The sequence below is a fragment of the Tamandua tetradactyla genome, chromosome 1, assembly GCF_023851605.1.
Source record: "Tamandua tetradactyla isolate mTamTet1 chromosome 1, mTamTet1.pri, whole genome shotgun sequence".
Taxonomy (NCBI): domain Eukaryota; kingdom Metazoa; phylum Chordata; class Mammalia; order Pilosa; family Myrmecophagidae; genus Tamandua; species Tamandua tetradactyla.
In genome coordinates, this window is record NC_135327.1 from 142,279,646 (window position 1) to 142,306,316 (window position 26,671).

At 37.5% G+C, this 26,671-nt stretch overlaps 1 long non-coding RNA gene across 1 annotated transcript in view; it reads left to right on the forward strand.

Moving 5' to 3' along the window:
- Positions 1-747: 747 nt before the first annotated feature.
- The window catches only part of LOC143686726 (uncharacterized), a 36,668-nt gene continuing 10,744 nt past the window's right edge, over positions 748-26,671 (forward strand). The window contains exons 1-2 of the long non-coding RNA XR_013177273.1: positions 748-839; positions 9,514-9,589. This is a non-coding gene — a long non-coding RNA (uncharacterized LOC143686726). The remainder of the gene's footprint in view (positions 840-9,513; positions 9,590-26,671) is intronic.

A 26,671-nucleotide genomic window follows, 5' to 3' on the forward strand; every position in this document is an offset into this window, starting at 1 on the left:
AGGATTTCACTTAATATTTTTAAAACTTCCCAAAGGGTGACTTCAATATGATGGCTGATAAGCTTTTCTAAGCATGGGTTTTTTCACGGAAAATCATTTTCAAGTATTTTATTTGAAATATTCCAAAGACTACATGTATGGCATTTATTCTCCTTTTTAAATAACTTCATTCATTTTGAAGAAAAATTATATAAATACATGCAAGACTGAATTTCAAAGGGTGTTCATGAATAAAGATTTGTGCTGTCAAGTAATTCTACAGCCCTCTTACGAAGAACTAATGCTCTTTAATCAGCAACTTTTTTGGATAAGAAGAGATAATTTTTCAAGGGATTCTTTTTCCTTTTGAAGAAATCTGATTGCCAATTATTAAAGACAGTACTATATAGCTCCAACAACTAAGAAAGCAAGAAACAGTTTGAAAGATGAATTTTCAGCAAATGAAAATTCAATATGCAACAACCACACTTCAATCTGTGGGTATAAGCTCTTAAAATGCTACTTTATAGAAGTCTGATTGCCTAGGATTTCAGTTTGCAATGCTGTCAGTGATAAAGGCTGATACATGCTCACCTCACTAGTTTACATACCTAACCCTTGGAATGGAATTTTTACTGCTCCTCCTTCTTTGCCTCCACCTCCTCTTGTTTTGTATTCTTTTTCTAATGTTATGCTTGCAATTAAAATGTATCTTAAATTAAAATAAAGTTTAAGTCTATAATTATTCAAATATTTGAATGTTACATCCAGGTTACTGCTGAGTCATTTTACACCAACCTCTTGGGTTATCTTGAAAAAGTGTCAGGGACCTTGCTGGAGAGTGGTGAGGACCAATTCAGGTGAGTGTGTAGGTGAATATTGAGATATAGTGTATCCAGCTGTCTACTGGCTCAATTTATGTATTAAAATGTCTACCAAAATAATTTGGGGGCTTCTAAGACAAATTCTTCTTCGACAGGATTCAGGATTGAATTTTTTTTCTATGGCAAACACTATGTAATAAAAGAAATAGTATTCAAAAATTCATGTTGTAAATGTAAATTTACCAGCTGCAAAATCTCTTACAAAACTGCTATTTTGTGGGTTATATTAGGAAATTTTTAATCTAACCTGACTCCTTGCAGCCACTAGATTTGCCTCTGCTGTTCAAAAGTCTATGATTTCTTTCTTATCTAATATTTTTAATTCACTGATGCATGAGCTGCTCATGTATTACCCTAAGTTGCTGAAAGTTGAACTTGCACAGATTTAATGTGATTGAGCTTCAAAAGGCAATGTGTTTTTGGACAAATACCCCCACCTATCCACCCCCTCCCCCTATAAACACATTCACCCTCATCCATTTTACTGAAATTTTAATCTGCAATTTGGGGTAGTTTGGGAGAACATACTTGTTTAGTCTGGTTTGAAGCAATTCAAGGACTGGGCTCTTCTTGCCACAAAATCTTTGTGGAAAATTATTATCATAAAGTCTACTCTCCTAAAGAATTGTTCTTTTAAGGTTTTGCATATTTTTGTAATTTGGTGTATTGGAGTATACTCTATGACAGGAGCTTTGAAACTTTTTTTGATTTTGACCCACATAAGAAATAGATTTTACTTGCAACCCAGAACATAAAAAGGTGTGTGTGCATGTGTGTGTGTGTGTGTGAGAGAGAGAGAGAGAGAGAGAAGAGAGAAGTTTCATGAAACAATATTTATCTTTTCTATCTATACTTCCTTTGATATTTCTATTGTATTTATTTCAATTTGCAAAAATGCTGGGTAATTTACCCAACCTATTTCACAATTTAATAATGGATTACAGCTGTAGTTTGAAGTTCAGAGAAATACAGTTTTATCACACCAGGGTAATCATGTATAGGAGTTCAGTTTGTCACCTGACAGCCCCATGTCTGACCTAACTGCCACCCCATTTTGAGTGACTGGGAAGATTTATATTCTTTACTGTTTTCTTTATTCTGTAATAGTCTCAGATGCTACCTATAGCGGGCAAATGCAAACATACAGAGATAAGACTGAAAAATTCCTTAGCATCAGTCCCAGGCTTTTAAAAATTCTCTCATCTTTAATATTAAAAATCTAAAATGGGGGTTATATGATCAACAATCAAGAGAAGGGCAAATACCAAAGAAGAAATTATCCCACAAAAGAAATAATCCCACATACAGAGTGTTTTATAATCTCTCCTCTCTAGATTTGCTTTTATCCTTTACCCTCCCTAATGTAAAATTTTTTGCTCAGTGGGTAGAATATGGTTGCCTTCTTTGCCCTAATGTCTGCTTTCTTTTCAGAAAGTTGCTTTTCTCTAAAGGCTCATGGCAGCCTTCCATGCAGGCTCTCTCCATGCTTCCCTAGCACTCTCTGAATAATGGAAACTCTTTTATTCAATTCAGGGCACTAGCTCTCACTTGACTCCTCACCCACCAATCAATCACTCATTGCCCAAGGATTCTCAGTAAACTCTGGCTCCCCTTCCTGCCTTGTCAGAACATCTTTTCAGCTTTCATCAAACAAAGGCATATGATTATATATCCAAACTAGATGAGAATAATGCAAAAACAAAGAAGGATTTTTTGAAAATTTCATTTCATGACAGACAACATAGGACATTATCGGGTAGATATTATTCACTATATTTACCCAGCATAAGATAAAAACATGTATTTGATTTTCCCAGGGATTAAGTGAAATTAATTGAACAAGGGGGAATTCCCTGCCCCTGCTCCGGCTAGAGAGAAATCCCCCTCAGTGGTCTCCGACTTTGTGTTAACCGCACACATGTGGACCTTGCTGGTGAGGCTACATCACTTCTAATCTTCCATCTTATCACTTAGAGTTTTGTTAATGACTTTCCCTTTCCTACAATGAATCTTTCTTTGCTTGTTACGCAAATGCCCAAACTGAATAAAAATTAATCTTGTAACCTAGAGTGCAATAGAACTAGACCATCAGCTTCCTTTCCAAAGACATGTTATTTTAGCATCTGCTACGTTACCTTTTTGGAAGCCATATATTATTACATCTTTTCACCTAAAAAAGATGGCCTAGATAAAACATATTTAATATCAGGTAGACAAAGATCACTTAGAGAACCTGTTTTTGCTTATTATTTTTCCCTGATTTTAATTAATAGCTGTTCATTGAGATTTTTTTCTAATATTACATAAAGGCAAAAAGTAAAAGTGAAAATCAACCATCATTCTACCACCCAGAAGCAACCACTGATACACTTTGGTATATATTCATGGGGACATATATATATATATATATATATATATATATATATATATATACATTTTTCATATATATATGAAAATACATTTTCATATATATGTCATATACAATACTTTCCAAAACCTCAGGAGATAATTTTTTTCTATATATTTATATCTTTCTCTGCTTTCCACATTTTTTTTTATAATGTCTGTGCATTGGTTGCAAGTCACAATAAAAGAAAGCCTAAGACTGCAAAGACTAACAGAAAGAGCCCTGAAGAGGAGAGAAGTGATCCGGCAGGGCAGCGGGGCGCTTGGAGGGCGAGGGTGGGTGTGAGGGCATGGGGAGGGAACGCAGGTAGGGGTGGGCGCTCTGCCGGGGAAGGAAGGGCCAACTAATCCCATCTAATTCTCAGTTCCTGCTGCCGTTATTCTCAGAACTTTCCCACTTGGCCACCTCCACAGTCAATTTCATGTGTACACTTATATTTTCTAGGACTTCACTGAAAGCTGATAAAAAAAAATTAACCTAGATCATTTGCCAATATCAAGAAGCGAGGAATAATTTATTTATAAGTATTTCCTTAACTTCTGCTGTTGGGATCATTATGAAAAATTCCACTCATAGATAGGATGTAGCTGGCAGGCAAGATGTGATTATTATCTGTGCTCCCGCCAAGAGGCCCACAGAGGAGAACGTGAGCACATCTCTGCAGGGCTAGTCCTGACTCCCCATAGACCACTATTTCAATTCAACACCGTTAAATTACACTCCTTCACCAATCCCAGGAAACTCCCCTCTTTCCCTAATGAAATATTTATCACCCTCTCCACACTGAATCTACAGCCGGTTCCTTCTCCTGCACCTTCACAGCTCAGCCCCATCCATCTCTTCCCTTTGTTTTACTTTGGGAGGGAGGCTTGTTATATATTGCTTGTGTAATGTTTTAATCATGGATTATGGGTTGCTTTACAGCTCCCTGAATGCCTTGGCCGGGTCTCTATATAAATAAAATTATTATTATTAAAGTCAATTAATCAGAGGCACAATTCACTTTTCAGTACCTGACATCCTGAACAGTTCCTCATGCAGAAAAATCTTTTTGTCCACCTCTAGTGTGGCAACATTTTTGGAATCAATCATACAGGATGTGGTACTATGGAGATATTTAATTAGATTGTAATTTGTACCTACATATGGAAGCATTTCTTTTTGTTGACCTGTTAAGGATAAATGATTGAAATAAGATATGTTTTGGGGTAAATATTTTTAGGAAGTGCTGGTGAGGATTGTCATATAATTTGCAAGCTATCTTAATTCATACTCAGCAAAAAAAAAAAAGAGAGAGAGAGAGAAGAAAGAAGTATCTCCTTGTATATTTAAAATCTCTCATCCACTTCAATTTTTTTTATAGGTTTTCTGGCTGGAGAGTTAATTATTTGATTTTTCCAATTTTCTTTTAGTAAAATTTTTATTAAAGCATACATACATAGCCTAGTACAGACAAAAGCACAAATCACTAATTTACAGCTCAACAATTTTCACAAAAGAAACACACCCATGTAAAGTACCACCCAGATCAAGAAATAAAACATTATCACCTCCCAAAATCTTCCCCTATACTGCCTCCCAGTTATTACCCCTACTCAAAAGTACCTGCTATCCTGATTCCTATCCTCAGATTACTTTTGTCTGATTTGCAATTTTCTGTATTGCAATCACAGAGGATGCACTTTTCTGTGTCTGACCAACGATATATATATTTTTTACGGTATTTAGTTTTTAATTTAACATTTATTAAGTTTCCATCCTGAGGCAGGAAACAAACTAAGGGCAGGGACTACAAAGGTCTTTCAGACAGTATCTCCCTTGAGGGTTATCCAGCCTAGCAGGGGAGACAGATGTGTAAACAGATGGGGGCAGGTCAATACCAGTTAGTGATGTTGAGAAGGAAGACAGTGGGGCTCAAAGGATTCGGGACACAGCCCCGCTGGGGCTCAGTGGATAGGTCAAAATTGCTTCCTAGATGTGTATACCCTTACCTATTAGGTATTTAAAAGTTCCCTAAGGATTTAAAAGAAAAGAGGGGGAGGGGGAGAAAAAGCACACAGCTGGTTGGACAAAATTACCCTGGAGAATCATTCTTCCTGGGTTGCCATGGGATCCTCTTCTTATGCCTTCCCTTTTAGCTTATTTCCTTTTCACTTCCTCTTTCTTTGTAATCTTTCCACCCATTTGTCCTCTACTACTTTCTTCAGTTCTCTGTTTCCTTCTCCCCTATTTCTTGATTTCCCTCGCATCCAGATCTGCAGTTGCTCCCTCTATATTTGCTCTAGGTCCTTCTGTCCTGACCGATCCCTGCTCCCTGGGTGAGAAGAGACCAAAGATAAAAGTTTCAGCACCCACGATGCCCTTGCATTCTGCCTGCTCACCTTCCTTGGACTTTTCTTGGGGCTAGTGGGTTCTCAGCACTCCTGAGGTCTGAGGGCTGTACAGATGGAAAGGACAGATAGAGGGAAGGGAAGTGTGGGTGGAGGAGAATGAGCAAGACCATTTCAATCAATTCTTCTTGGTTTCCCACTTGGAGTCCTGCTGCCAATCAAATTGAATACGGCTGATTTAATATTCATTGTGCTTCCTGTACCATCGCCAAGCACTATTCAATTTTGGGTGCTGAGGTGGAGTGGATAGAGTTTTGTTTTGTTTTGGCTCCAGCAAGTCCATCTTCTCTCTGAAAACCCAAAAGGTGGTTTGCGGTGATTGCTCGTCCACCGACAGGATGCTGGTCTTGTGTCTCCTGCCAGAGGGATGTTCTCTGTTCGGTGTCAATAGGAGACCATTTAAAATACCAGCAAGGGACCTGGACCTCCCGCCTCATCATCATGCCAAGAATCCCCAGCCCTTATTTCTTTTTCATCCGATTCCGACAGGATGGTTTTTGTATCTTATCCATTGGCTGGCTAAATTGGAGACTTGGCTGAAAATGAACTGGCAGAAATTCAATTCAGACAAGAATGAATGCCCAGGGTCGCTAAACTACAGAAATTAGAAGAGATAGCCGTGGTCCCTCTTTTCATGGGATTTTCCACATGGGGATGTTGGAGTTGCAGGGAACAGAATGGAACTATCTCTTAGCAAATCTTAGTTTGTGTCCGGCAGTAGAATAATGGGGGGCGAACATCGAATGGATTGGGATCAATCAATCTGAATTTAAATCCTGGCTGCATCAACCAGCTGGGTGACCTTAAGCAAGTTGCTTAAACTCCAAGCCTGTCCACCTGTCTGTCATTTGGGATGGAAATTCAGCCCTCAGGCTGAGGGCACACACTTCCCCCCATGAGTTGTGTCTTGTTCTCTTATGGTTGGGGTTCCGTTTCAAAACCAGAGCCTCCTCTGCTGCAAAATGCAGGGCTTGGGGGTATCAGGGCCTGTTGGCAAAAGCCTCTTGGGGGCCAGATTTCAGAAGTGGTCTGGGTGAAATGAAAAAAATGTAGTTCTCCAGTTTGCATGTCCAGTGAATGGACCTTAAGGAGTGCCAAATGTCTGCAGGTCCCATTGACTCAACAACAGGTATAGGTGTGTGGGGATCCTCCCATAGCAATGAGTGTCCAGACCCTGAAAGTTGGGTAGGCTGTAATTTCATTTAAGGTCTTAAGGTGTCTATTGTTAAGTACCACAAGGAAGGATTCATCTATGTGTCTGCAAGCTCCTAAAGCAGCATTTTCTTGTGCTTCTTTGAGCTGGGAAATTCCAGTAAAAAACAGAAATCATAACTAACCAATATTGTAGCTTAAATATCTAAGTCCCATTTAGTGGTAAAAAAACAACAACATTGAATAAGAATATCATATGGATATTGTTTAGATATTTAATAGGGTTAAGTGATGATAGGGTGCTGGAGTTACCTGCTGATTCATGCCTCAGTGAGAAAATTACATGCATGTATCTTGTTCGTAAATGAACGTATAACGTGCTTCTTATGCCATCAAACACTTATTTAGAGCCTACACTGTACCTAGAGCCATTCCTAGAGCTAGAATTAGATGGGAAAAGACACAGCCCTTGTCTTAAAGGAGGCCACAATCCAATATTGGAATTCAGGGTTCCTCAGTATAGTTTTTGTATATAGGCAGAGAAAGTTTTTCTAAGGAAGCACATCTATGAAGCTATAATGGCTTCTTTCAAAATAACTATGAAGCTATAATGACTTCTTTCAAAATAAGATTTGAAACCCAAACAATTGATTCCTCTTCTTCTCTTATATAGTACACCTAATGGATCAGGAAATCCTGTTAGCTGTACCATAAAAATAGAATCTACTCATGTCCCACCACTTCTACTATTATCACCCTATTCCAGTCCACCATCATCTCTCACTTGGAGTAGCCTCCTAACTGGTCTCTCATTATCCTCTATTCTAAATACAGCAGCCAGTGGTCCTTTAAAGTATGCCTCCTCTATGCTCAAAGCATTATGCTATATGATTTGATGCTACTCAGAGTAAAAACAAAGTCTTTATATGGCCTACAAGGCCTCAAGAGATCTGGGCTCCCATTCTCTTTCTGACCTCATTTCCTATCACCTCCCTCGGACCACTCTGCTGTGCTACTCTGGCCTCCTTGCTGCTGCCTAACTCCCCACCCCCTAGCTACAGCCCCACCCCAGGGCCTTTGCACTTGCTTGTCCCTCAGCCTGGAACAACCTTACCCCAGATATTCACATGACTAACCCCCATGATCTTCAAAATCTTATCTAAATGTTACTTTCACAGTGAGGTGTACCCTTACACTGTATTTTAAATAATCACACATATAACGCACACATATACACACACACACTCAATCTGGCATGACTAAATTTATTATTTCTATTATTGATTTCCTGTTCTACATTTGTGTAATTTACCTGTGTATTTTGTTTATTGTTTATAGTTTGTCTCCTTCCACTATAATATAAACTCCATTTTTGTTATCATGTCATTGATGTACCCTAAGCACCTGAAACTTTAAGCATACATATTTGTTAAATTGAGTTAATCATTTTGTTCATCTGCCTTCCCACATGATGCTTCAAACTTTTCAAGATGAATCTAATAAACAACCTGAGGACACTCTGTACTTCTATGCTCTAAATTCAGCCCTGCAAAAAGTGAATTCCTTTACAATGGATTTATTTGCATAGTTTAATTTGATTTAGACCAGCACTTCACAGATTATCTGTGGTGAAGGACCTTTTTTTTTTAGTTTCCAATACTTTTATAAATTACAATGAAAATTAATGACCAGAAACAAAATTTAAAAATAAATAAATAATAACTAAAATAATAATAATGCAATTTATTATTATTAGGTTCAGTAGAAATATAATTATTCTGTCAAATTGCTATTAAAATTCTGGACACTTACTTTCAGTTTCTGTACTTATGTCATTGTGGTCCAGCAAGGATGGTCCAAAGACCAAACTTCAAGGAGCAGTAGTCTGACATTCCTTCAGAGTTTATCTCTTCCCCACTGCCCCTCTCATGCCCTCAGGTTAACAAGGTTGGTGTGTGTGCTTTACTGAGCCCACTCGTTCTCTTTGGGAAAAGTCTCCAGAGTCTTTCTGGGGAAACCTAGCAAGCTCTAGTTTAACAGGAGCCCAGTTAGTTGACCTTTGAAATATGGGGATAAAGCACCAGCTTCCAAAGCTGTTCATTCTTCTGTTGGAGAACAACCAGGACACAAATTTTTAGTTCACTTTGATATTTCGTTATGCTCATTGTTATTTAAAAAACACATATTTGAAAACACAGTATGTTTAATACTGTTTGTATGTATGGAGACTGAAAACTTTTAAAATCGAAAATTTTATCAATATGTATGAATGGAGTGAACAACACATTTTTCTCATTCCACAGCAGTTAATTGATACAGTAATTATAATAACACTATTACAATAATACAGTAACGATAAGGATAACATCTACAAAAATGATGTGGACATCTTTAAACTGCCTATTATGTTCTGGGGAGAAAGTTGAAATGTAATTCGGAAAATAGGAAAGGGAGCAAACTCTTATTTCTCTAGACACTTGAAGAAATGGTTTCCTAAAAAGTTTGTGCCCATATGATCATGCAACAGAGTTCGCATTTTGGCATGCTGCAATTTCTCCACTTAACAGTACTCTGATTGAGCTTTTGCAATGTTACTAGGCATTTGTTTTCTGTTTATGTACAGGCTTTCTCCATGGAGATATATCCATAACATGAAGGCATCCAATACAGAAAATGATATGCAATGCCTTTATTCTTCCAGGTTAATGCTGTGACAACCACTTGGCAGAGAGCACAGTGGAAAGGAAGCCTCTGTAGGGAGCTACACGCTATAAGCAGTAAGGAAACTGTCAAAATATTAGTGGGATTCAACATTTCAAAACCCAAAGCTTTCTTTGTAATAGTGGTGGAGATACATTCCAAGCAGAACCAGCAACTTGAAAAATTGGATTGTTCAGTCTAACAAAGAAGAAAGTTGATAACAGTAGAAGCCACAAAACTTTTTTTCATTTTACTAGAGAAGTTAGAGGTTTACAGAAAAATCTTGTAAAAATACAGAGTTCCCACCTCCCCTCACACCGCAGTTTTTCCTATTGTTAAAATTTTGCATTAGTGTGGTACCTTTTTAGAGTTGATAAACGATTACTATGAGTGTACTATTAAATATAGTCCATAGTTAATATCGAGTCACAGTTTATTTGTACAGTCCTAAGATCCTGTGTTTATTTTATTCTAATAGTATAAATAAACATAAAATTTTCCCTTTTAATGACATTCAAATATATAATTCAGTAGTGTTAATTACATTCATAATGTTGTCCTACTATCACCTCCATCCATTACCAAAACTTTTCTATCAGCCCAAACTGAAACTCTATACCAATTAAGCATTAACTCTCTATTTCCTATCCTCCCCTGACCCACTGTCTCAGTACCCTGTATTCTAGTTTCTGAATTCATGCATATGTTTATTCAAATTACATATAAAGGAGCTCATACAATTTGTGTCCTTTTGTGTCTGGCTTATTTCACTCAACATGATGTCTTCAAGGCTCAGCCGAGTTGTCAAGGTTCAGCTGAGTTGTCACGTGTATCAGAACTTCATTACTTTTTGATAGCTGAATAATATTTCATTGTATGTATACACCACATTTTGTTTATCCATTCATCTGTTGATGAACACTTGGGTTCCTTCCATCTTTTGACAATTGTGAATAATGCCAGTATGCCAGATTGAAACTATTATGTACCCCAGAAAAGTCATGTTTTTATCCTGATCCAATCTTGTGCGGGCAGCTGTTTCTTTTAATCCTGATTCAAAATTTTAGGGCTGAAATTTTTTATTAGATTATCTCCATGGAGGTGTAACATGCCCAATTGTGGGTGTGGTCTTTTGATTAGATGGAGATGTGCCTCCACCCATTCAAGGTGGGTCTTGATTAGTTTACTGGAGTCCTTTAAAAGGGGAAACATTTTGAAGAAACCTCAGATGCAGATGCTTGGAGAACAGCTGCTTCAGAGCTGACAGAGATACGAAAGTTTGGAGATGGTTGGAGTGCCAACAGAGAGAACAGATGCCTAGACACAGGCAGAGCCCAGCAGCCATTACCATGTACCTTCCCAGGAGATGCTAAGCAAGCCAGAACCCAGAGTTCTGTCACAGAGGCACTAAGTAAAGGCCCACAGATGTTTAGAGAGGAAACCCCTAGCATCAGAAGCTGGAAGCAATGGAACCAGGAGGAAGACCAGCAAACCCCAGTCATGTGCCTTCCCAGCTGATAGAGGTATTCCAGATGGCATCAGCCTTTCTTGAGTGAAGGTAACTTCTTGTTGGTGCCCTAATTTGGTCATTTTTTTCAGTCTAGAACTGTAAACTTGCAACTTAATAAATTCCCTTTTCAAAAGCTATTCCATTCTGGCATATTGCATTCTGGCAGTTAGCAAACCAAAATAGCCACTATAAACATTGGTGTGAAAATATCTGTGTCCTTGCTTTCAGTTCTTTGGTTATACACCTAGAAGTGAGATTGATAAGACATATGGTAATTCTATACCTAACTTTCTGAGGAACCACTGAACTGTCTTCCACAGTGGCTGTCACCAACAGTGCATAATTGTTACTATTTCTCCACATCCTCTCCAACATTTGTTATTTTCTTCTTTTTTTAATAGTAGCCATTCTGTTGGTTGTGAAATGGTATCTCATTGTGATTTTGATTTGCATTTCCCTGATGGCTAATGATGTCAAACATCTTTTCATGTGCTTTTTGGTCATTTGTATATTTCCTTTGGAAAAATGTCTGTTTGTTTTGCCCAATTTTTGCTTGGGTTTTCTATCTTTTTGCTGTTGTAGGATTTGTTTAAGTATTCTGGATATTAAGACCTGATTGGATATGTGGTCTCCATATATTATCTCCCATTCTGTAGGTTTCTTTTTACTTTCATGATGAAGTTTTTGTTAAGCTTCCATTTATATTTTTCTTTTGTTGCTCTTGCTTTGGACTAAAGTCTAAGAAAACATTGCCTAACAAAAGGTCCTAAAGATGTTTCTCTACATTTTCTTCTAGGAGTTTTAAATTTCTGGTTCTTACATTTAGGTCTTTGATCAATTTTGAGTTAATTTTTATATATGGTCTGTGGTAGGGGTCCACTTTCATTCTTTTGCATATTCTATTTCCAGCACCATTTGTTGACGAAACTATTATTTCTCCATTGAGAAGAGTTGGCAACCTTGTCCAAAATCAGTAAGCCATAAATGTGAGGGTTCATTTCTGAACTCTCAATTTGATACCACTGGTTTATTTGTCCTTGTGTCAATACTATGATGTTTTTATTACTGTCACTTTGTTATAAGCTTTAAAATGGGAAAGTATGAGTTACCTAATTTCCTTCTTTTTCAAGAGGGTTTTGGTTATTTGGGACCCCTTACCCTTCCATATAAATGTGATGACAGGTTTTTCCATTTCTATAAAGTAGGATATTGGAATTTTTACTGGGATTTCATTGAATCTAAATTGCTTTGGGTAGAACTGACATCTTAAGGACAGTTGGTCTTCTATCCCATGAATATGAAATATCCTTCCATTTTTAGGTCTTCTTTGATTTATTTTAGTAATGTTTTAAAGTATTCCATGTACAGGTATTTTATATATTTGGTTAAATTTATTCCTAGATATTAATTATTTTAATTGCTACTCGTAATGGAATTTTTTCTTGATTTCCTATTCAAGATTGCTCATTAGCAGTGTATGGAAACACTACTGATTTTTGTATATTGCTCTTGTCCACTATTACTTTGCATAATTCATTTATTAGCTCTAGCAGCTTAGTTGTAGATTTTTCAGGATCTTCTTCTGTGGGATCATGTCATCTGCAACTAGGGGAAGTTTTACTTCTTCTTTTCCAATTGGATGTCTTTTATTTATTTTTCTTGCCTAACTGCTCTGGCTAGGACTTCCAGTACTTTGCAGAATAACAATGGAGATAGTGGGCATCGCTGTCTTGTTTCTGATCTCAGAGGGAAAGCTTTCAGTCTTTCACCATCAACTATAATGTTAACTGTGGATTTTTCATTTATGTCCTTTCCTTTATCATGTTGAGGAATTTTTCCCTCTATTCCTAGTTTTACTTAGTGTTTTATCAAGATGCTTGATTTTGTCAAATGCCTTTTCTGCATCAATTGAGATGATCATGTGGGTTTTTACCTTTGTTCTAGTAACATGATGTTTTGCATGACTTGACTTTTTATATTGAACCACTATGGTGTGCTCCCTTATAACTAAATACTCTTGGAAATACTACATAGATACAACAAGATTCTAGAGTGCAAGTGTTCATCCCTGACTACACAGTAGAATGCCAAGGCCTGAGCTCCACCCTTAGAGCTTTATAATTCAGGCCTGGACATTTTTTTTTTAAGTCCCCAGAAATTTCTAATATATAGTCAAAGTTGAGAACTTCTGTTCTAGGACAGTGCTCCTTAAACTTTCATGTGCATATGAATCAGGTGAGGAATCTTGTTAAAAGCAAAGTCTGATTCAGGAAGTTTGGGGTGGAACCTGAGATTTCTGTTTATCACAAGCTTGAGTAGTATACGTCTAAGGGAAGATCAATCAATCAAGCAGACATATTTTCTGTTGCCTAGCAACATTTTAGGTATATAGAGGACTCAAAGGGAACATGAAACATAGCCTCTGAATTGTGCTCAGAGCAACCTAGATCTAAGCAGGATCAAGTCAAAAGTGCTTGAGCCAAGCATTGGTGATTGGGAAAAATAGCCAAGGTATAAGATATTTGACCCAGGCAGCAATCCCCAATCTCATCTAATTCTTCCCAATAGGACACAGCAGTTCTCTGGTCAAGAGCTCCTTAGGAGCCAGGATTCATACTTGGAGCTATGTATCTTTATTTCTTCCTTTTAATTTTGCTCCCTTTGTCATTCCCCACTGCAGTTAGTACAAATCTTTACCATTCACCTCTAAACTCTGTGTCTCTCACTTTCTCTACCTACCATCTAGCAGATAGTCTTTTCTCCTTATCCAAAGAGCATGCCCAAATGGTGAGAATGGTTAGCTTTTCACTTCATACAAAGCTACATCCACGGGCATCCATCCCCCATGGCTTCCTCTGCCCGAAGCTAATGCTCTGGCTGTCCTCTAAGACTATCTTTTCTAAAACATTGTTAGAATAAATTTAGTTGGTTACAGCCAGCATTTTTGCCTTTTGTTTTGTGTTGGTATGATTTATATTAGGTTGTTTTTCAATATAGTATTTAATAGTAATAAAAAACATTTGGTATTACCTGCATGTGTTTATTATTAATACTTATTATTATCAGAAGTAGTAAAAACACTCCTCTAGAGCCCATCTCCTTCAGGATCTTGCTCATCTATTATCCTTTCTCAGACCTCTATCCTCTCTCTCTTCCTAAGCGTGAAAGTATGTTTACCTTTCCTCCACTTTGAAGAGATTAACCTTCATCAGCCCTGCCTTTTTCTATGTAGCTTCTACACTATCTTCTCCCAGAGCCAAGATTCTGAAATATGAAACCAACACTTCCTGTCTATTCCCTTTTCTGGGATTCACTCCTCAAGTTACTGTCATCTGCCTTTTACCCCCTCAACTTCAGTGACAATGGTATTTAAAAAGTCACCTTAATCTAATTGTCATGTCCAATAGATAAGTTTTTATTCTTGCATTCTTTATTAATCTTCGTAATCTGGCAGAATTTATACCCATTCCAGTTGACACTCTCTTCGTTGGTGTCTTGGACCCATCTTTCTCCTGTGCTTACCCTTGTTCTTCCTTTCTTTGCACTATTCCTCCCTGCAGGATTTCATCCAGGGTCAGGGTTCAGCTGCTGCCTATAAACCGATGACTCCCAAATCAGAGTTCCTCCTGAGGTACTCCGCATCTTAAGGTCACTGGCAGGTGTAGGACCAAGCCTAACGTGGGTTAAACAATTTTCACATTAATAGATAATGACCCCCAAGGATCCATATCTCACACCCTATACAAAGTTAACCTAAAATGGATCAAAGACCTAATCATTAGATCTAAGACCATAAAACTTTTAGAAGAAAATGCAGGGAAATATCTTATAAATCTTATAATAGGAGGCGGTTTCCTAGATATTACACCCAGAGCATGAGCATTGAAGAAAGAAATAGATACACTGGAACACCGCAAAATTAAACACCTTTGTGCATCAAAGAACTTCGTCAAGACAGTAAAAAAACAGCCTACACAATGGGAGACAATATTTGGAAATGATATATCAGATAAGGGTCTAGTATCCAGAATATATAAAGAGATTGTTCAACTCAACAACAAAAAGACAAACAACCCAATTACAAAACGGGCAAAAGACATGAGCAGACATTTCTCAGAAGACGAAATACAAATGGCCAAAAGGCACATGAAAAGATACTCAACTTTCCTGGCTATTAGGGAAATACAAATCAAAACCACAATGAGATATCATCTCACACCCACCAAAATGGCCATTATCAATAAGACAGAAAGCGACAAATGCGGGAGAGGATGTGGAGAAAGAGGCACACTTATCCACTGTTGGTGGGAATGTAAAATGGTACAACCACTGTGGAAGGCAGTTGGCGGCTCCTTGGGAAGTTAAGTATACAATTGCTATATGATCCAGCAATACCATTGCTAAGTGTCTATTCAGAGGACATGAGGGCAAGGACACAAATGGACATTTGCACACCAGTGTTTATAGAAGCATTATTTACAATTGCTAAAAGATGGAAACAGCCCAAATGTCCATCAACAGAGGATTGGCTAAACAAACTGTGGTATATACATATGATGGAATATTATACAGCTGTAAGACAGAATAAAGTTATGACGTATGTAACAACATGGATGGACCTTGAGGACATTATGCTGAGTGAGATTAGCTGAAACAAAAGGAGAAATACTGTATGGTCTCACTGATATGAACTAACATTAATGAAAGCACTTGGAGAATTTCAGTTAAGAGCAAAGGCCATCAAGAGAGAAATAGGGTAGATTTTGGGTAACTGGAGCTGAAGGGATACAGATTGTACAGCAGGACTGATTGTAAAAATTCAGAAGTGGATAGCACAATACTATCTATCTGGGGCACAATAACATTAGTACAATTAATGAAGTTGAATGTGAGAATGATGGAGGAGGCGTGGGGGCAGAAATGAAACCAGAAGGAAAGATAGATGAATAAAGACTGAGATAGTAATAATCTAGGAATGCCTAGAGTGTAGAATGATAGTGAATAAATGTACAAATTAAAAAATGTTTTTATATGAGGAAGAACAAAGGAATGTCAGTATCGTAGGGTATTGAAAATAGATGGTAATTCATATTTTAAAACTTTAATTTATGTGTGAGACTAAAGAAAAAAATATTTGATACAAAATTTATATTTTGACTAGTGCATTTCTTAATGTAACTTATATGGACAGTTTAACTGAATAGCATAACTACATGGAACCTTGAATAGGGCATAAGATTTTGTAGGTTTGTCCAGAGTGATGCCCTGATAAATCCCAGAGTGACTTGAACAGTGAATAAAAAAGTATTTGCAAAGTCCCCTTAGGGGAATGGCAACAAAGGGGGAAAATTCAACTTTCCCATATGGAAAACTCCTGACATTCTCACAAGCAGTGGGGACAACCAAATCAATAGCCCAAGCCCTCAATCTTGGGGTTTGTTCACATGAAACATACCCCTGCAAAGGATAGACTAAGCCTACTTAAAATTAGGCTTAAGAGTCACCCGCAGAGAAACTCTTCTGTTGCTCAGACATGAACCATCTCTCTCTCAGCCAACATGGCAAGCAAACTCATCAGCCTCCCCCTCTCTATGTGGGATATGACTCCCAGGGACGTAAACCTCCCTGGCAATGTGGGATGGAAATCCTAGAATGAGCTGGGACTCAGCATCAAGAGATTGAGAAAATCTCGATCAAAGTGGGGAAGAGAGAAATGAGACAAAATAAAGTGTCAGTAGCTGAGAGATTTCAAACAGAGTTGAGAGACTATCCTGGAGGTTATTCTTTTGTATTTTATAGATATCCCCCCTTTTTTTTATGGTATATTAGAGAGGCTAGGAGTAGTGCCAGAAAATGTAGTGTAGAAACAGTAGCCATGTTTCTTGAAGATGAATGTGTAATGAAATAGCTTTCACAATGTGACTGTGTGATTGTTAAAACCTTGTGTCTGATGCTCCTTTTATCTATGATATTGACAGATGAGTAAAAATATGGATTAAAAATAAATCAATAATAGGGGGAACAAATGTTAAAATAAACTGAGTAGATTGAAATACTAGTGAACAAGAAAAGGGAGTGGTAAGGGGTATAAAAAAATAGGGGGAACAAAGGTTAAAATCTATTGAGTAGATGGAAATACTAGTGGCCAATGAGAGGGAGAGTTAAGGGGTATGGTATGTGTGAGTCTTTCTTTTTTCTTTTTTCTTTTTGTTTCTTTTTCTGAAGTGATGCAAATGTTCTAAAAAATGATCATGGTGATAAATATAGTACTATGTGATGATATTGTGAGCCATTGATTGTACACAATACATGGAATGTTTGTATGTTAAGAATGTTCATGTTTGTATGTTGCTTTGGTTTGATAATACAAAATAAATTTAAAAAAAGAAAAAAATAGGTAATGACCTCCTAAGTAGAACATAACATCCAGGGATGAAAGTCTCCTTAGTAATGTGGGCTATGACTTCCAGGGATGAACCTGGCCCTGGCGCTGTGGGATTGACAATGCCTTCCTGACCAAAAGTGGTAAAGAACTGTAACAAAGAAGGTATCAGTGGCTGAGAGAGTTCAAATAGAGTTGAGAAGTTACTCTAGAGGCTATTCTTTTGTAAGCTTCAGCTAGATGTTGCTAGTTATCATGGTTTGCCAAACCCAACCAAAACCATTCCTGTCAACCCTAAAGAACACCGAGGGCTTTATCTGAGATTCTACAAAGACTCCATGCACTATAATTACTTTCCAGAAACCTACAACCTTCAGGTGGGTTCCTAGGCCAGATAAGTACTGAAACCCAGAGGGGTCAGCCTCTCTGGAACATCAACTAGTTCTGTCCCCCTATCCCATAATAATGACAGCCTTTCCAACTTGAAAGAGTTAGAATGGGGCTAGCCCATATACTCCTAAAGATTGGAAGATCAAAGAAGGTGGAGTAATAGCAGAGGAGACAGGACTTAACAAAGGAGTATGACTGCTGAATCATATTGATATTTCTTTTAGTCTCCAGTGTCTTACAGCAGCTGGAAGGAAAAACCTAAAATTGTGGAACTGTAACCCACACCAAACTGTGAAATCTGTTCTATAATGAAATGTTGCAGTGTACTTTGAAATGTATTGCTTTTTTGTATATATGGTATTTTTCACAATAAAAAACAAAATTCTTGGTGTTGATCAATGTCCCCCAAAAAGATGTTACAATTTATTTGAAAATAAAATACACATGTGTAAATTTTGCCACTTTGATTCTGGGAAATTTGACATCTGGAATTAAAGATATTACATGCCAAACAAAAAATAGATAATAACGTCCTAAATCATTTGATAAAGACAGATGTTTTTCTGGCCTCTTCAGATAAACAGGATGGATAAATCACCTTGATTTGGCAAAATAGTCCTTACTTTCTAGTGAAATGACTGGCTATAATTTTGTATCTCATTCAGGTTTCTATAGGTATAAACAACAGTAAGCATCCTCATTTCAAAAATCCTTCATAAAATAATGAGTTGAAAATATACTCACATTCTCATATGATGGGAGAATAGGTAGAGGAAAATATTGAAGGGATAGAATCCACTTGAATAATTACATGTACATGCAAAACCTCACATTCCTTAACCTTCACAGACAGCTATTGTGCCGGTGTACAATGTTAAGGCTAATTACCTATTCCACAACACCCAGCACTTAATTTACAATTAGTTTCTTGGAGATTCTTTCATTCAACAAATACATATTCAGTAGAACTTGGCTATAATGATATTGTCTATAAATGAAATCCCTGAATTCATCAAGGACACAGCTGGATGGTCCTTAAATTAAGTGACTTTGTCAGACAGGGAAATACTGCTGTGGGTACCACTTCATTTTTTCTTCTTTTGAAGCTCATCTTCACTCTTATTTGTTTATACACACACACACACACACACACTTCCCCAGTCCATTTATAATTTCATTTTCCTGATGCTGACATTGATTTGCAACCTGAATAATTATCAAATGTCGTTAATGTTCTGTTTATCTAAGAGCACATTTAGGAACCTAGTTCTCACATGAGTCTTAATCTAAACTTCAGCCTCCTCCAAGCACCTCTTCACTGTCTAATATGTTGCTATCGAATTGCCATTTTATGGGCTTGATGTTTTTATTTGTGCACTTCTGGATGCATTAATTTATAAGAACTAGTTTGTAAAGGCTTTTGTCTGACAATTTTATTTGAATATAGACATCTAGCAATTCTTATTTGTTAAGTTTGTGACTCTACTCATACAAAGCTGTGATGTTTGGGAAATAATTTTCAAACCTTTGCTGTATTCTTAATAGGTCCATTACATTGTCTCAATAGCACAAACCATATATGTATACATATACATATATATATATATATATTTTTTTTTTTTTTTGCATGGGCAGGCACCGGGAAGCCACAGATTTTTAAACTAGCATATTATGCTCAATGTATTTTCTTCCTCTCACTGTCATACGTTAAAACAGATTCTCATGACAATTGACCCCCATACTGTCCCCACTGGCTGTTCATGACTTATTGGAAGATTGAAAACTCAGCCGAACATGAGTGCAGGATCACAAGCTTTAGCCACAGGCCCTCACATGACCTGAGAACATCTCCAGTGAAAAGGAAACGTGCCTGGCCTAAATCTAGCAGCCACACCCGCCCCCTTCCCTGCCCACGAACTTCCCTCTGAATGCCCTCCCTCTCCCAACTAATCAGTGGCCCGGTTTCAAACGAAAAACAAAACAGCTCCGCGCCACAAACATTCTGGGGTCCCCTGGAACACAACATAATGCAAATATGCTAACTCTACACTTGGCAGAACTAAACTAGGAGACCTTGAAATTTGTGTTTGTGGTGTCTACATGCCCATTAACTAGGATTCCAAGATTTCTCTCAAAGATTTAAACTAGGATGTATGCAGTTTCTAAAGAACAAAATAATGAAAATATACTAATCTATCTAGCCTTACCAAAATTGTAGCCATGAAAATGGGGTATAATATGACTTGGGCATGAATCCTGGTTCTGTCACTTGCTTAGCTCGGCCTCTTCAGCCCTCTAAACTTCAGTTTCCACACTGATTGAGGTGAAAGTATAGTATTTCCCTTGAAGTGTTGTTGAAATTTTAGCAGGATTTTTTAAATGAGAAATTTAAACCTAGGATTTTCTTTCCCCCTGTTTTTGCATTTGGCTTCTTTTTTACATTAATTTTTTTTCTAATTTTTTATCAATGAGCCAAACACATTCATAAATTTTGAGCATATGCTTAGGAGTGGACTTGCTGGAGCAGAAAATAAGCATGTTTATCTTTGTAAGAAACTGCCAAACAGTTTTCTAAAGTAGTTTTGCCACATTCTTATCAGCAATGTATGAGAGTTTCAATTGCTCCATATTCTTACTCCATTTGGCATTTAAATTTCAGCCATGTATTTAATTTTAGTGTTTAGTGTTTGTTCTAGTTTGCTAGCTGCCGGAATGCAATATACCAGAAACGGAATGGCTTTTAAAAAGGGGAATTTAATAAGTTTCTAATTTACAGTTCTAAGGCCGAGAAAATGTCCCAATTAAAACAAGTCTATAGATAACATCTAATCAAAGGCATCTAGGGAAAGATACCTTGGTTCAAGAAGGCTGATGAAGTTCAAGGTTTCTCTCTCAAGTGAGAAGGCACATGGCAAACACAGTCACAGTTTCTCTCTCATCTGGAAGGGCACATGGTAAACACAACATCATCTTCTAGCTTTCTCTCCTGGCTTCCTGTTTCATGAAGCTCCCCAGGAGGCATTTTCCTTCTTCATCTCCAAAGGTCACTTGCTGGTGAACTCTGCTTCTTGTGGCTATGACATTCTGCTCTGCTCTCTCTGAATCTCCTTCATTCTCCAAAATGTTTCCTCTTTTATAAGATTCTGGTAAACTTATCAAGACCCACCCAAATGGGTGGAGACATGTCGTCACCTAATCCAGTTTAACAACCACTCTTGATTAAATCACATCTCCAGGGAGATGATCTGATTACAGTTTCAAACATATAGTATTGAATAGGGATTATTCTGCCTTTATGAAATGGGATTTAGATTAAAACAAGGCTTTTCTAGGGGACATACATCCTTTCAAACCTCTGGACCCTAAAAAAGACATGTTTTCCCTGTATACAAAATACATTCATTTCATAACAATATCAAAATTCCTTAAACCATTTCAATAGCAATATATATGAAATGCAAAGTTAGAAATGTACAAACTCTTATCAAAGTTAGTTATAGGCATGGTCTGTTCTAAGGTAAAATTATCCTCTGGCTTTGGACCTTTGAAAACTCATAACAAGTTATTTGCTGCCAACATACAAAGGAGGAACAGTCATAGGATACATATACACATTTCCATAGGGAGAAAAGGACACAGGGGTCACCGGACCCATACAGTTTCAAAAACCCACAGGACAAAGTCCATTAGATTTCAAAATCTGAGAATCATTTATCTTCAGGACTTCTGAAAGCGGCAGTCCCATGCTTTCCAAGGGCCTAAACAGAGGCCTGCCTCTCTTCGAATGCAACCTTAGGGGACACTGAGGAGACCACCTTTTTCTCGGCTCCACTCTCTCCAGGTATCAGGGCCACCCCTGGGCTCGCTGCCATTTCTGGGGCATACACTAAACCCCTCCATGTGGGGGCGGCCAGGCTGTACCCAAACCCCAAGGAATGTGCTTCACCCTCTCCAAGGCCTAAGGCCCATCCTCTGCCTTTGGGGCAAACTCACCCTCTCCCTGGGCTTGGGTGGGTCCGCTCTCCTGGCCTGAGGCTTCTTGACTTCAGACCTCAGTCTCCATGGTTTTGCCTCTGAAGTTATTTTTCCTCTAATGTGTCCCTTCTCTCAACCCCCCAGTCCAGACTGGCAGTGGGTCTGTTGATACAGGTCCCACAGCACTCTCGTCGGCTTTCTATGCAGTAGCCTCAGATCATGCCCATCAGATGTAAGGAGTTTCCACCAATCCTTCCTGGATAACTCCACGTCCAATACTGGCTTTCTCTGAGATAGGTGACTGATTCCACATCTGGTCTAATCCTCACATGGAGCACTATTCTCTGGGGTCTCCATTTCTTATTCTCTGGGGTCTTCATTTCTGGAGATCCAGAATTTTCAAGGACATCAATTTCTGGTTTCTTTGTACTCAACAGTTCAGTTTTCAGCTTATCTCTCTCCTGTCACATTTCACTATAAGCTGTGAGGAGAAACCAGGCTGCACTTTTGACATTTAATTTGGACACCTCTTCTGCTAAATATCCAAGTTCATGGCTTTTAAAATCTGCCTTCCAGTTAAAGCCACTAGTCAATTTTGCCAGATTATCTGCCATTTTAAAACAAGGATCGCCTTCCTTCCAGTTTGCAATAACACGTGCCTCATTTTTGTCTAAGGCCTCGTCAGAGATCTTCAGAGTCCACATTTCTAACAACAGTCTCTTCAAAACATTCTAGGCCTTCTCTATCAAGCTTCTCACAACTCCTCCAGAATCTTCCCTTTATCCACTTAAAAAGCCGTTCCAACACGTTTGGTATTTGCAAACTGCAGCAGCAGCACCCCACTCTACGGTACCAAAATCTGTTCTAGTTTGCTAGCTGCCAGAATGCAATATACCAACAATGGAGTGGCTTTTTTTTTTTATTAATTAAAAAAAAATTAACTAACACAACATTTAGAAATCATTCCATTCTACATATGCAATCAGTAATTCTTAATATCATCACATAGATGTATGATCATTTCTTAGTACATTTGCATCGATTTAGAAAAAGAAATAGCAAGACAACAGAAAAAGAAATAAAATGATAATATAGAGAAAAAAATTAAAAAATACAAAAAATACATATAAAAACAAACAAACAAACAAAAAACTATAGCTCAGATGCAGCTTCATTCAGTGTTTTAACATAATTACATTACAATTAGGTAGTATTGTGCTGTCCATTTTTGAGTTTTTGTATCTAGTCCTGTTGCACAGTCTGTATCCCTTCAGCTCCAATTACCCATTATCTTACCCTGTTTCTAACTCCTGATGGTCTCTTTTACCAATGACATATTCCAAGTTTATTCTCGAATGTCGGTTCACATCAGTGGGACCATACAGTATTTGTCCTTTAGTTTTTGGCTAGACTCACTCAGCATAATGTTCTCTAGGTCCATCCATGTTATTACATGCTTCATAAGTTTATCCTGTCTTAAAGCTGTGTAATATTCCATCGTATGTATATACCACAGTTTGTTTAGCCACTCGTCTGTTGATGGACATTTTGGCTGTTTCCATCTCTTTGCAATTGTAAATAATGCTGCTATAAATATTGGTGTGCAAATGTCCGTTTGTGTCTTTGCCCTTAAGTCCTTTGAGTAGATACCTAGCAATGGTATTGCTGGGTCGTATGGCAATTCTATATTCAGTTTTTTGAGGAACCGCCAAACTGCCTTCCACAGTGCCTGCACCATTTGACATTCCCACCAACAGTGGATAAGTGTGCCTCTTTCTCCGCATCCTCTCCAGCACTTGTCATTTTCTGTTTTGTTGATAATGGCCATTCTGGTGGGTGTGAGATGATATCTCATTGTGGTTTTGACTTGCATTCCTCTAATGGCCAGGGACATTGAGCATCTCTTCATGTGCCTTTTGGCCATTTGTATTTCCTCTTCTGAGAGGTGTCTGTTCAAGTCTTTTTCCCATTTAGTAATTGGGTTGGCTGTCTTTTTGTTGTTGAGTTGAACAATCTCTTTATAAATTCTGGATACTAGACCTTTATCTGATATGTTGTTTCCAAATATTGTCTCCCATTGTATAAGCTGTCTTTCTACTTTCTTGATGAAGTTCTTTGATGCACAAAAGTGTTTAATTTTGAGGCGCTCCCATTTATTTATTTCTTTCTTCAGTGCTCTAGCTTTAGGTTTAAGGTCCATAAAACTGCCTCCAATTGTAAGTTTCATAAGATATCTCCCTACATTTTCCTTTAACTGTTTTATGGTCTTAGACCTAATGTTTAGATCTTTGATCCATTTTGAGTTAACTTTTGTATAGGGTGTGAGATACGGGTCCTCTTTCATTCTTTTGCATATGGATATCCAGTTCTCTAGGCACCATTTATTGAAGAGACTGTTCTGTCCCAGGTGAATTGGCTTGACTGCCTTATCAAAGATCAAATGTCCATAGATGAGAGGGTCTATATCTGAGCACTCTATTCGATTCCATTGGTCGATATATCTATCTTTATGCCAATACCATGCTGTTTTGACCACTGTGGCTTCATAATATGCCTTAAAGTCTGGCAGCGCGAGACCTCCAGCTTCGTTTTTTTTCCTCAAGATACTTTTAGCAATTCGGGGCACCCTGCCCTTCCAGATAAATTTGCTTATTGGTTTTTCTATTTCTGAAAAATAAGTTGTTGGGATTTTGATTGGTATTGCATTGAATCTGTAAATGAATTTAGATAGGATTGACATCTTAACTATATTTAGTCTTCCAATCCATGAACACGGTATGCCCTTCCATCTATTTAGGTCTTCTGTGATTTCTTTTAACAGTTTTTTGTAGTTTTCTTTGTATAGGTCTTTTGTCTCTTTAGTTAAATTTATTCTTAAGTACTTTATTCTTTTAGTTGCAATTGTAAATGGAATTCCTTTCTTGATTTCCCCCTCAGCTTGTTCATTGCTAGTGTATAGAAACGCTACAGATTTTTGAATGTTGATCTTGTAACCTGCTACTTTGCTGTACACATTTATTAGCTCTAGTAGTTTTGTTGTGGATTTTTCCGGGTTTTCGACTTATAGTATCATATCGTCTGCAAACAGTGATAGTTTAACTCTTCCTTTCCAATTTTGATGCCTTGTATTTCTTTTTCTTGTCTAATTGCTCTGGCTAGAACCTCCAACATGATGTTAAATAATAGTGGTGATAATGGACATCCTTGTCTTGTTCCTGATCTTAGGGGAAAGTTTTCAATTTTTCCCCATTGAGGATGATATTAGCTGTGGGTTTTTCATATATTCCCTCTATCATTTTAAGGAAGTTCCCTTGTATTCCTATCCTTTGAAGTGTTTTCAACAGGAAAGGATGTTGAATCTTGTCAAATGCCTTCTCTGCATCAATTGAGATGATCATGTGATTTTTCTGCTTTGATTTGTTGATATGGTGTATTACATTAATTGATTTTCTTATGTTGAACCATCCTTGCATACCTGGGATGAATCCTACTTGGTCATGATGTATAATTCTTTTAATGTGTTGCTGGATTCGATTTGCTAGAATTTTGTTGAGGATTTTTGCATCTGTATTCATTAGAGAGATTGGTCTGTAGTTTTCTTTTTTTGTAATATCTTTGCCTAGTTTTGGTATGAGGGTGATGTTGGCTTCATAGAATGAATTAGGTAGCTTTCCCTCCACTTTGATTTTTTTGAAGAGTTTGAGCAGAGTTGGTACTAATTCTTTCTGGAATGTTTGATAGAATTCACATGTGAAGCCATCTGGTCCTGGACTTTTCTTTTTGGGAAGCTTTTGAATGACTGATTCAATTTCTTTACTTGTAATTTGCTTGTTGAGGTCATCTATTTCTTCTTGAGTCAAAGTTGGTTGTTCATGCCTTTCTAGGAACTTGTCCATTTCATCTACATTGTTGTATTTATTAGCGTAAAGTTGTTCATAGTATCCTGTTATTACCTCCTTTATTTCTGTGAGGTCAGTGGTTATGTCTCCTCTTCCATTTCTGATCATATTTATTTGTGTCCTCTCTCTTCTTCTTTTTGTCAATCTTGCTAAGGGCCCATCAATCTTATTGATTTTCTCATAGAACCAACTTCTGGTCTTATTGATTTTCTCTATTGTTTTCATGTTCTCAATTTCATTTATTTCTGCTCTAATCTTTGTTATTTCTTTCCTTTTGCTTGCTTTGGGGTCAGTTTGCTGTTCTTTCTCCAGTTCTTCCAAGTGGACAGTTAATTCCTGAATTTTTGCCTTTTCTTCTTTTCTGATATAGGCATTTAGGGCAATAAATTTCCCTCTTAGCACTGCCTTTGCTGTGTCCCATAGGTTTTGATGTGTTGTGTTTTCATTTTCATTCGCCTCGAGATATTTACTAATTTCTCTCGTAATTTCTTCCTTGACCCACTCGTTGTTTAAGAGTGTGTTGTTGAGCCTCCACGTATTTGTGAATTTTCTGGCACTCCACCTATTATTGATTTCCAACTTCATTCCTTTATGATCCAAGAAAGTGTTGTGTATGATTTCAATCTTTTTAAATTTGTTGAGACTTGCTTTGTGACGCAGCATATGGTCTATCTTTGAGAATGATCCATGAGCACTTGAGAAAAAAGTGTATCCTGCTGTTGTGGGGTGTAATGTCCTATAAATGTCTGTTAAGTCTAGCTCATTTATTGTAATATTCAAGTTCTCTGTTTCTTTATTGATTCTCTCTAGATGTTCTGTCCATTGATGAGAGTGGTGAATTGAAGTCTCCAACTATTATGGTAGATTTGTCTATTTCCCTTTTCAGGATTGCAGTGTATTCCTCACGTATTTTGGGGCATTTTGATTCGGTGCATAAATATTTATGATTGTTATGTCTTCTTGTTTAATTGTTCCTTTTATTAGTAGATAGTATTCTTCTTTG